Source organism: Dipteris shenzhenensis, chromosome 13, assembly GCF_047967505.1.
Source record: "Dipteris shenzhenensis isolate YYH24624 ecotype China chromosome 13, Dip_SZ_1.0, whole genome shotgun sequence".
In the NCBI taxonomy this organism is placed as follows: domain Eukaryota; kingdom Viridiplantae; phylum Streptophyta; class Polypodiopsida; order Gleicheniales; family Dipteridaceae; genus Dipteris; species Dipteris shenzhenensis.
The window spans coordinates 12,640,896-12,651,270 of record NC_141608.1 but is presented as its reverse complement, the minus strand read 5'-3'; the positions used below and the strand labels follow the sequence as shown (position 1 = coordinate 12,651,270).

The 10,375-nt window shown below is 39.8% G+C and overlaps 1 pseudogene; it reads left to right on the top strand.

The window, feature by feature from the left end:
- Positions 1-3,756: 3,756 nt before the first annotated feature.
- Positions 3,757-4,473, top strand: LOC147895037 (germin-like protein 8-2 pseudogene; annotated as a pseudogene).
- The last annotated feature ends 5,902 nt before the right edge of the window (positions 4,474-10,375 follow it).

The following is a 10,375-nucleotide window of genomic DNA, read 5'->3' as shown; positions in this document are numbered from 1 at the left end:
GAGTCAATTACTTGGGCCATGCATTTGCATGGTGCTTATCTTTCCGCATTGGATCGTATTACTCGATTATATGTGCGGTTAAGTAAGTAAGTCTGCATTTCGACATTTGGTTGTAATATTCAACCTTTGATGTCGTTACAAGGACTCCTTCTCATTGTTTTGAAACTAGCTCGACACTTGGTCGTATCATTCGACTGTATGTGTCGTTTCTCAACCTTAGAAGAGTAATAGAATTCAACACTTTGTCGTTTATTCGACTTTTGGTGTTGTTCCTTAGATATATAATTTATAAAATAAGTAGGCTTCGACACTAGGTCGTTCATTCGGCTTTCAGTGTTGTCGTAGCTTATTTCATAAAACAAATGTTTAAACTTCGACACATGGTCATTTATTTGGCTTTCAGTGTCGTTGTAGGTTATCAGTGTTGTATGATAGTTTTGGCTTCAACACTTGGTCGTTTATTCGACTTTCGATGTTGTTGTACTTAACATTATTAAATGTAATTGTCCAAGCTTTGACACTTACTCATTTGATTTGATGTTTGTGTCATTGTAGCTTGCATATGAAATGGTTGTTTGTGTTGTTTAGTTTAAAATACTTGTGATCTAGTATAATTAATAGACTAATGGGAAGCCCATGCGTTGTTGCAATTGGTAAAATAATAGCTTAGTTAGACTCCTTCAGCTATCACCGCCTTGGTTATAAGCAGCATTGAGATTCGGATTTGCATGTTGGTATTCTTCTACCAAGTTTCCATCCTCAATAAAGACTTGACATTAATTGTGAAGGCCCAAATTGTGAGCAAATTGTAAGGATTCTTATCGCTAGCAAGCAATCATAACTCAAAGGTATACAGTTTCTTCCACATGAAATATTTTGTGTAGAATGTAGGGGACTACACTTCTAGTGTAGAATCTAGTGTCTAACACACACTTCTCCACACACTCAAATGGTAGGCCCATGTAAGCATGATGCAAATTTCATAAGAATGGAGTTCGTTGTGTTCTTTATTGTAATTAACATTGTGTTCATTGATTATTTAAAATATGAATATATTTTAGTTCTCTCTCAATACTTGGTTTTTTCATGCATGTTTTGCCAGAAATCCTTTTGTGAAAAGATGCAAGTAGAGCAAAGGAAAAATTGGCTCAAAGTCATTAGGTGGCATCTTTGTATAGGGATAAGTAAGATGAGCAAGGAGCAAATAACAGACATAACTAGCAATGCAATACGGATAGAGTGTTTCTACAATGAGGTCATAGCCAACACAATGGGAGAGACGCTGCCCAAGAGTGAAATGAATGAAGGTGGAGTACGTCACATGATCAATAGCATCATAGGAAATATGAAGAAATGTGCAGAAGACTTGCGAGATGACTTGCCTCCTAATATTGACATGGAGAAATTAGGTTTTTGGGATTTGAAGTGGAAAGAGGAGAAGGGTAGAAGCAAGAGGGCAAAAGACATAGATTCACATTTCACTATTTCGAAGAGAGTACGATATGAGCAATTAAAACATTCATGTGATCCATCTTCTGAGGCATGGTTAGCTATTGAGGGTAGTCGCGGGGATGCTTCTCACAAAGCACATTCATTTAGGAATGGTGATTGTTCAATTGTGTTAGGTATCCCCCATGAGGCTATAGAGGAGGGTGAGAATCTTGGTGCTGGCTCATTTGGAGTATGCTTTAAAGTCACTTTTAATGGCATCTCTTTCTTTCCTCGAAGTATTACTTATGCAGCGAAGCGCTACAAAGGAAACATATCTCACACCTTAAAGTCATTTGACAAAGAGTATGGAATGCAAATATTACATCCAGGGATTGTCAGATGCATAGGATTTACTAGAAGCTTACCTTGGATCAACATTTTTCCATACTTCAATGGAGGGAGTATCGGAGACATGATGATGTAGCTACCCTTTGAGAAAGGGACTTTCAGAAAGCAAGTGTTATGCTTGAAAGGCAATGGAGTCACTAGGAGAGAACCAGATCCAATACTAAGTGATGTACAGCTTACGAGATTAAAGGCATTTGTGGAAGCTACCCCAAACATCATACACGCATTGGTTGATGCATTAGCAGCTGTACACCAAGAAGGCATTATACATTGTGATCTACACCCTTTCAATGTCATGCTAGATTTCACCAAGAATCATAGTCCACGGGTTGGCAATCACTGAAATTTATGAAAAAGAAAAAGAAAAGCATGGAATCATGTCAAGGATTCCCTTCATCATAGTGGAAGATGAAACTGCAATAAAGAAGCGAATAAGGTAACCTCCTTTTTCTCTAAATTATTTTCATAATCTAAATCTTGTTTTTGAATGCAAGAGGATGGCATATGATCTTACAGACTTGTGCTTATTTTTGCTTGTAGGTGGAATCCAAAGGATGACACGCTTGTAGGTTTTGATGGATATAAAGTAGATGATCATGAGTGCATGACCACATGCATGATCAAAGTGGGAGAAGGACAAAAAGGATATGATCAGATTATTGATGCATTTCAAAATTGTGTCATTGGTGGACGTGCAAGAGTTTTTCTTGCCAATCCATTGCATGATGCACTCCCACGCTTGGTTCTTGCACTTCATTGCACTTGCGGCCGATTTGATGCAAGTTTTGTCCGCAAGCAATGGGATGCTATTTTAAACTTATGGAATGAGAAGCTAAAGACCACAGTTGGTCCAATTATTGGACATGCATCTGATGGTGATAGTCGGCGAAGAACATTGATGATCTCCGATTATCTAGATAAAAGAGGTAGTAGATTTGGGATAAAATGGGATGGATGGCCTCTCTCAGCAAAAGTTTTAGAAAATCAAGTTTTTGGGCTGCATGATCAAGATTTTGTACATTTAATGCAAAATCCAAGACTATAAGTCTAATTTGTGTTAAGTGGTAACGTGGTGTGGCTTCACTATACTCTATGATATATTGGGCTATATTGAGAGATCAAAACTTTGAATATCACGTCGCTTCATTACAAGAGGTTCTAGAATGTAATATGTTTCAACTTTCCCTCATTAGAGCTAATGCATAGTGACAAGGCGACTCGTAGCTAGAATACAATAGATTGAAGCCAACAGCGATGAAAAATTCAAAATATGCACGAAAAGAGGCGATGAAAAGTCCCCATGCTATATTCCAAGTGGCGGGTGGTGCATCAGCACGTAGGGTCGACTCTGACAATTTAAGAAGAAACTAGAGTTATACGATTAATGGTTTCACAAGATTATCCAAACGTGCTGCGACAATTCAAGAAGAAAGTAGAGGTATGGTTTCTCAAGATTATCGAAACGTGCTTGAAAATTCAAGCAGCATATCGTAACGTGATGTGTCATGAAATTGACAATGTCACAAGACAACGCGTTGCAGTAAAATATTCTTTCTTTCGACGAATTAGCAGCAGTCATTGCTGTCGTCGTCCTCGACGTCCAACTTGTTGTAATTCTCTAGAGGCGCTGCATGTTCTCTGCTACCATTTCCAGTAATCGCTGCAGCTGATTTGTGGAAGATTTCAATTTTATTTTCGTTGATTTAGCCCCCGATGGTCTAAGTTTTTCAATGGATGTCGTCACCTATCAGGCTTCAGGATTACGAACTCGACTTGGTCCAAAGCAGATCCTCACCTTTATAAGGATCACGCTTGTGCTGCTCTATCTCCACAATCTCCCATCGATTCCCTTCTCAGAAGCTACGTCCTGCATTTGATCTAACATCCCAGCTCTGTAGTAGCTAAATTCATCGACTGCGTATCCAGCCATGGCTCCTAAATTCGCGTCCGCAATCACCACTCTCACTAGGGCCGCGCTGCCCCTCCTCGTCCTGCTCGCTCTTGCTTCTCCGGCCTCCCTCCATGTTGCAGCCGTGGACGCCGACCCTTTGCAAGATTTCTGCGTCACTCTACCCAACCAAGACATCACCATAAACGGCCTTCTTTGCAAGAACGCCAATCAGGTGTCTGCAATCGACTTCAAGTCCGAGATGCTGTGTAAGGCAGGTGATGTCAACAACGCTTTAGGCTCCAATGTCACGCTTGCCGACGCCCAAACGTTTGGTGGCCTCAACACTCAGGGTTTGTCAATCGCTCGTCTCGACTTCGCACCAAACGGCCTGGTTGCACCTCACGTCCATCCTCGCGCTACCGAAGTTCTCTTCCTGGCCGAAGGAAAATTAGTAGTGGGCTTTGTGGATACCAATAAGATTCTCTTCCAGCAGCCCCTTTACCCTGGGGACCTCTTTGTCTTCCCCCGAGGCCTTGTTCACTTCCAGCTCAATGCGGATGCACATAAACCCGCCCTTGCCATATCCGCTTTGAACAGTCAGAATCCAGGGGTATCACCAGTGGCCACTGCCCTCTTCGCCTCTCAACCTCCTCTTCCTGAGCAAGTGCTGGAGACCACCTTCGGCATTGACAAACAGGAGGTCTACAGTCTCATCAATAGCGTTGGAAAAACTGGCTGATGGAATTCGTCAACTTCCCATACATTCGTGTAGTGCAGAACTAAATAATACTGTGGCATTTGTATGCTCATTGAGCTTAGATTCCTGGTAACCAATCCTTTTAGGGAGTATCTAATCAAGTCCATTCTAATTTATTTGGATGCTTTCTTGTGTGTACTCCAACGAGGCCAAGCACTTGGCCTACCTCAAAAAAGATTTTCCTAAGTACAAGGGAGTCAAGACCTCTTGAAACCTACTCAACTTTATCTTCTACATCAGTCTTGGCATAGTACTTGGAGATGTAATCTTCAAGTAAGGAATCCAGACTAAGCCAACCAAGATTGAGGCCATAGAGTACACGTTAGAATCGAGGAACATAATATAGTCACGCAGACTCACTAGCTTCAGCATCTACCAAATGAGAGTTTTCAAATACATCACCAATATTGTTGCGCCATTTTATGAGCTTACCAAGAAAGATGTTAGGTTTTACATCATTCCATTTATTCAAAAAACGAGCAACTACAACACCTATTTTTTCCCTATTATGGTGATGTAGTTTTCATATACATGTTGATGCTTATAAATATGATCTTTATATTATCTTGGTAGAAGTAGATGGCATGCTAGACTACCCACTCTACTCTTCTAGCTACCTCCCCATCTCCCCCCCCCCCCCCGCCCCCCTTCTCCGACCCCTAAAGTTTCACTAGAACAAGGAGCCTTTATACCATTCCATGCATTGAACACCTATTTCATTAATTTTGGACTTTTTGTGTTGTTTTTGGACGAAGCCCAAAAATCCTTCCCAAATGAAAACTTTACTTTGTGAAAATATCCTTCCCAAATCAAAATTTTACTTTCTGAAAATATTCTTCCCAAATCAAAAGTTCACTTTGTGGCACTATCATATTCACATAAAAATATTGTTTTTTCAATCTATTCTTTTGCACCAACATGCAAGAATTTAAAATAATCCTATATTAGAAATTCTAGCTATATCTAAGTTATTTGTTAATTTAATTATTTTTAATATTTTTCCTTGACGTTTTTCCTTCCCAAATCAAAAGTTTACTTTGTGGCACTATCATATTTTTCCTTGACGTTTTTCCTTCCCAAATCAAAAGTTCACTTTGTGGCACTATCATATTCACATAAAAATATTGTTTTTTCAATCTATACTTTTGCACCAACATGCAAGAATTTGAAATAATCCTATATTATAAATTCTAGCTATATCTAAGTTATTTGCTAATTTAATTATTTTTAATATTTTTCCTTGACGTTTTTCGTTGACATGATAAATTTATAAATCCATGAAAGGAGACATAAATATTTCATGAAAATAACATTGTCACTCGGCAATATGCACAAAATTTTTAAAACTTTTAATAAATAGAAAGAAGACATGATGCCATAAGACCCAAGTTTTGTATTGAACCAAAGAGGTATAATAGCAATTATAGCTATTATTATATGATTACATTGAGAGACGTTGCTCTCAGCTAAAGTCTTTATATCCAAAATGATATAGATTGAACATATGTTTACAATTTAAATTGTTGCTCTTAAAGAGCCTCAATTTGTGCCATCTGCGTAATTTGACTCCCCATTGTCTTCTTGCTCAATGTCACGACAGTCCCTTGCCAGGTGCCATCTCCATAATTTGACTCCCACTTATCTTGCCAAGCCTTGCCCCTTGGGTGCATTGACTCCCCATTGTCTTATTGCTCAATGCGATAGTCCCTTGCCAGGTGCCATCTGCATTAACTCCCTATTGTCTTGCCAAGCCTTGACCCTTGGGTGACATCCAGTGCAAAATACGGGTGCCATCTGCATTAACTCCCACAAGTTATCTTGCCAAGCCTTGCCTCTTGGGTGCATTGACTCCCCATTGTCTTCTTGCTCAATGTGATAGTCCCTTGCCAGGTGCCATCTGCATTAACTCCCTATTGTCTTGGCAAGCCTTGACCCTTGGGTGACATCCAGTGCATATTTTGACTCTCATTCGAATCAGGATATCTCCGGAGCATTTCCTCTTTGTATGTAATAAATGCTTTAATTCCTTCTATTTCACAATTAGACCTCTCATTAAATTCTTGTATAGGAGCCCATGTTGGATACCTTTCCTTGCTGGGAATTGAAGTTTAGAGACTGTAAGGTTCTTCAGGTTTCCATTTTGTATCATGAGAATATTGTTGCCATTGCATTACAGGTTTTTCATCTTTAAAAAACAAATGAAAGTAGTGTGGATTGGTATGACCTGTCAATGCATCACCACCCATTTGTATGAAAGGTAGAATGAAGCTCTTCCAATCATACATTCTTTGGAGCCTCTCACATATTGTACTTTCCTTACGACCACTAACTTGCCTGCCACATCTTGTTACCAAGTCATCTATTGTCTCCACATCCTTGCATTTAAGCTCCCTTGAGACTGTGCTAAAAACCTGATCGATATCCTCATGTGTATGCCCAACATACAAAAATCCACATTCGACCTCATTGAAGATTCGATGAGCAACTAGCATGGAGCAGAATGCAAACATGAGTACATTCTTATTTTCTCGCCAGCAATTATCAGCTTGTATTCTCAAAGTCGGTGGTAGGTGATCTTTGTCTGCATGTACATTGCGAATTGCCTTCATAATAGATGTTACAACTTGATTGCTATCATGTAGATGCAAGGAATCAATCCATATATCTTCAAAGAACTTAATTCCATGCACTAACACTCCACATAGATGTGTCTTTAGAAAGTGCTTTCCTTGTAATTTAGGTGGAGTGGCAATAAAACGAGGCAATGTTGTTGTATTCTGATCCATGCCATCTACACTAAGGCACATGTAGTCATCAAGATGCGAAATAGCTTGCTCCTTCCAAAATGCATATTTTTGTCTGGAATGTCAAATAAGGTCATGATGAGATTTTCGATTTTTTTTGTATAATTCCCTTTGATTTGGACATGTTGCACTCTCAATCGCTCGCTTTAAATCATCACAGACATTGCACTTTGACATTTTTTGCCTCCTTGGGATTTTAACATATCCAAAGTTCTTCTTCCAGTCGTCTCCATAACTTTTTACGCTGAAGTCTACCCCCCCCTTCCCCTTCCTTCTTTTGTGGATTACCCTCTTCTGCAATGAAGACAATCAGGTCTCATGGGGTTCCCAGAGTTAGGTTCATTGTGTCCAATGACCACATTATGGCCAGCATTCGGATGGCTCCCTTTTTTGACAGGTAGTATCAGTGTCAGATTTATAAGACCTTTGAATATCTTGCTAGAGATTGCCCAAAGAAAAAGGAAAGGCCCCAGAAGTCTTTTGGTACGGCACCTCCTTTTCAAAGCTCCTCTAGTATTTTTCCATCAATCCCCTTCTCTACCTTCTTTCCCATCCACCCTCTCTCCTAGTTTGACTCTCTTTCACTACTACATGTCTATCTTGGCTAAGATGGAGGAGAGCAAGGTAAAAATTCCTGTTTTGCCCACCTTCCCTATAGACTGTCAATTGGATGGCCTCAATTATGGTGTTTGGTGGGTCATGATGGAGTCTGTGTTGCAGTCGTATGATTTGTCACACTTCATATTGGTGGAAGTTGACATGCCTGATCCCCTTGTGTCAAACCTAGGGATCCTGCAACAGGAGTCTGAGACCATGTCTCAGTTGTGGGACCGTGTCAATGCAAGGGTAAGGTCGTTTATATTCCTAAATTGACTCCCAAGCAAAAACAAGATTTGCTTGCTTTGCTACATGAATTTCAGGACTATTTTGCCTAGAATATATGGACATGAAGGGTGTGCCACCAGACTTTATGTAGCATAATATCCCCATTATGGATGATCTTAGTTCGGTATGGCAACAACCCTATTTGATGAACCCAAAATATGTGATGATCGTCCAAGAAGATATACATAAATAGATTGATTGAGGGTTCATTTTTTATATTTGAGCATACTGATTGGGTGTCCCCCATTGTGATAGTGCTGAACAAGAATTGCAAGTTTAGAGTGTGCGCTAATCTCAAAAAAGTAAATGTTGCCACTTGTGTGGACCATTACCCACTGCCTTTCACAGAGCATGTCCTAGAAAATGTCACAGGAAAAGAGGCTTATAGTTTCTTAGATGGGTTCTCAGGATACAAGAAAGTATCTACAGCACCATAGGATTAGCATAAGGCTACATTTTCCATGGAATCGGGAGTCTATGCATCAAGGTAATGCTCTTCGGATACATTAATGCTCGCATAACATTCCAAAGGTTGATGATCGCGGCCTTCAAAGAAAATCAGAGAGATTTTCTAAACGTTTTTTTTGATGACCTGTACGTTCATTACAAATGGGATGATCATCTCATGTATCTAAAACTTGTATTTGAGAGATGTTGTTGCTATCGAATCTCCCTCAACCTCTTAAAGTGCCAGTTTTGGGTGAAACATGGGGTTATACTTGGTCATGTAGTGTCCAAGAATGCTCGCGTAACATTCCAACGGTTGATGATCATGGCCTTTAAAGAATATCTAAGAGATTTTCTAGACGTTTTTCTTGATAACCTGTGTTCATTACAAATGGGATGATCATCTCATGTATCTAAAACTCATAATTGAGAGATGCCATTGCTATCTAATCTCCCTCAACCTCTTAAAGTGCCAATTTTGGGTGAAACATGGGGTTATACTTGGTCATGTAGTGTCCAAGAATGGAATTTCCATGGATTATAATAAGATTTTAAAAGCTTATCTTGGAATTACCCCCACCCACTAATGAAGAGGGTGAACAATGGTTCACTAGGAGCACAATATATTACCATAGGTTTATTTGCAATTATGCTAAGATTGCCTGCCCCTAGCACAAATTGTTGATTGTATTTCATGTGACAGAAGAATGTCAACTAGCCGATGAGACCCTTAAGTTAGTCTTCGCATCAACCTATATTCAGCCGAGGACCCAATCAAAATTTAATTTTCCATGTCAATATTGATGCTCCAAAATTTGTGATAGGGTGCATGTTGGCTCAATCACGAAAGGACGTACCCATTCTGACCATATGTCATGAATCCCCAATTGAGATCTAGCAACAAGAGTGAAACATGATCTTTGAGATGCACCAGTGTTTTTGATTGACTAAGTATAAGAATGAGTACATGAGATTGGATAATTTTTAGCTAATGTAATCCCTAAGGATAAGATGTCCACTCAACACAAATAGGGCCACGAAAGTGATCAAGGATGCTGAACAACTTTATCGTTTGGGGAAAGAGTGCCCTATGCACCGCTAGGTCCGAGAAGAAGAGTTGGTGGAAATTCTAGATGAAGATCATTCAGGTACTATAGGTGGCCACTTTGCGGGAGAGCTCATGGCCCATAATGTATTACAATATGGATTATGGAGGCTAATGTTCTTTGCAAATGTAGCTATATTTGTCAATGCAGTGATCCTTACCAACGAGTCTCAATACCTCATAGCCAAGATTATAGGTGCTTGACCAAAGTTCTCATGGACCGACCTTTTGAAAAATGGGGGATAGACTTTACAGGTCCAATTAGGCCAGGTCCAAAAGCCTACCCAGACCCATTATGTAATAGTGACCATAGATTACTTCACCAAGTGGGTAGAAAGTGGATGCACAAACAATTGTAAGTTATTATATGCAAATGTAATATCCCACTTTGGCCTTCCACTAGAGATCATGAGTGATAGAGGGACACACTTTAAAAATGGCATGATTTGTATCTTAATGAGTGAGTTGCATTGGAAGTCCACACCCTATTACCCTTGAGCAAAATGATTTAGCCACAAGCTCGACCTTGAGCCACACAATGACGTGCACCATTGAGGGTAGTTGTAATGAGTGGGAGCATAAACTCACCACCACACTATGGGCCTATGGAATGGCCTACAAGGTGGCTACAAACTGCACAGCCTTTA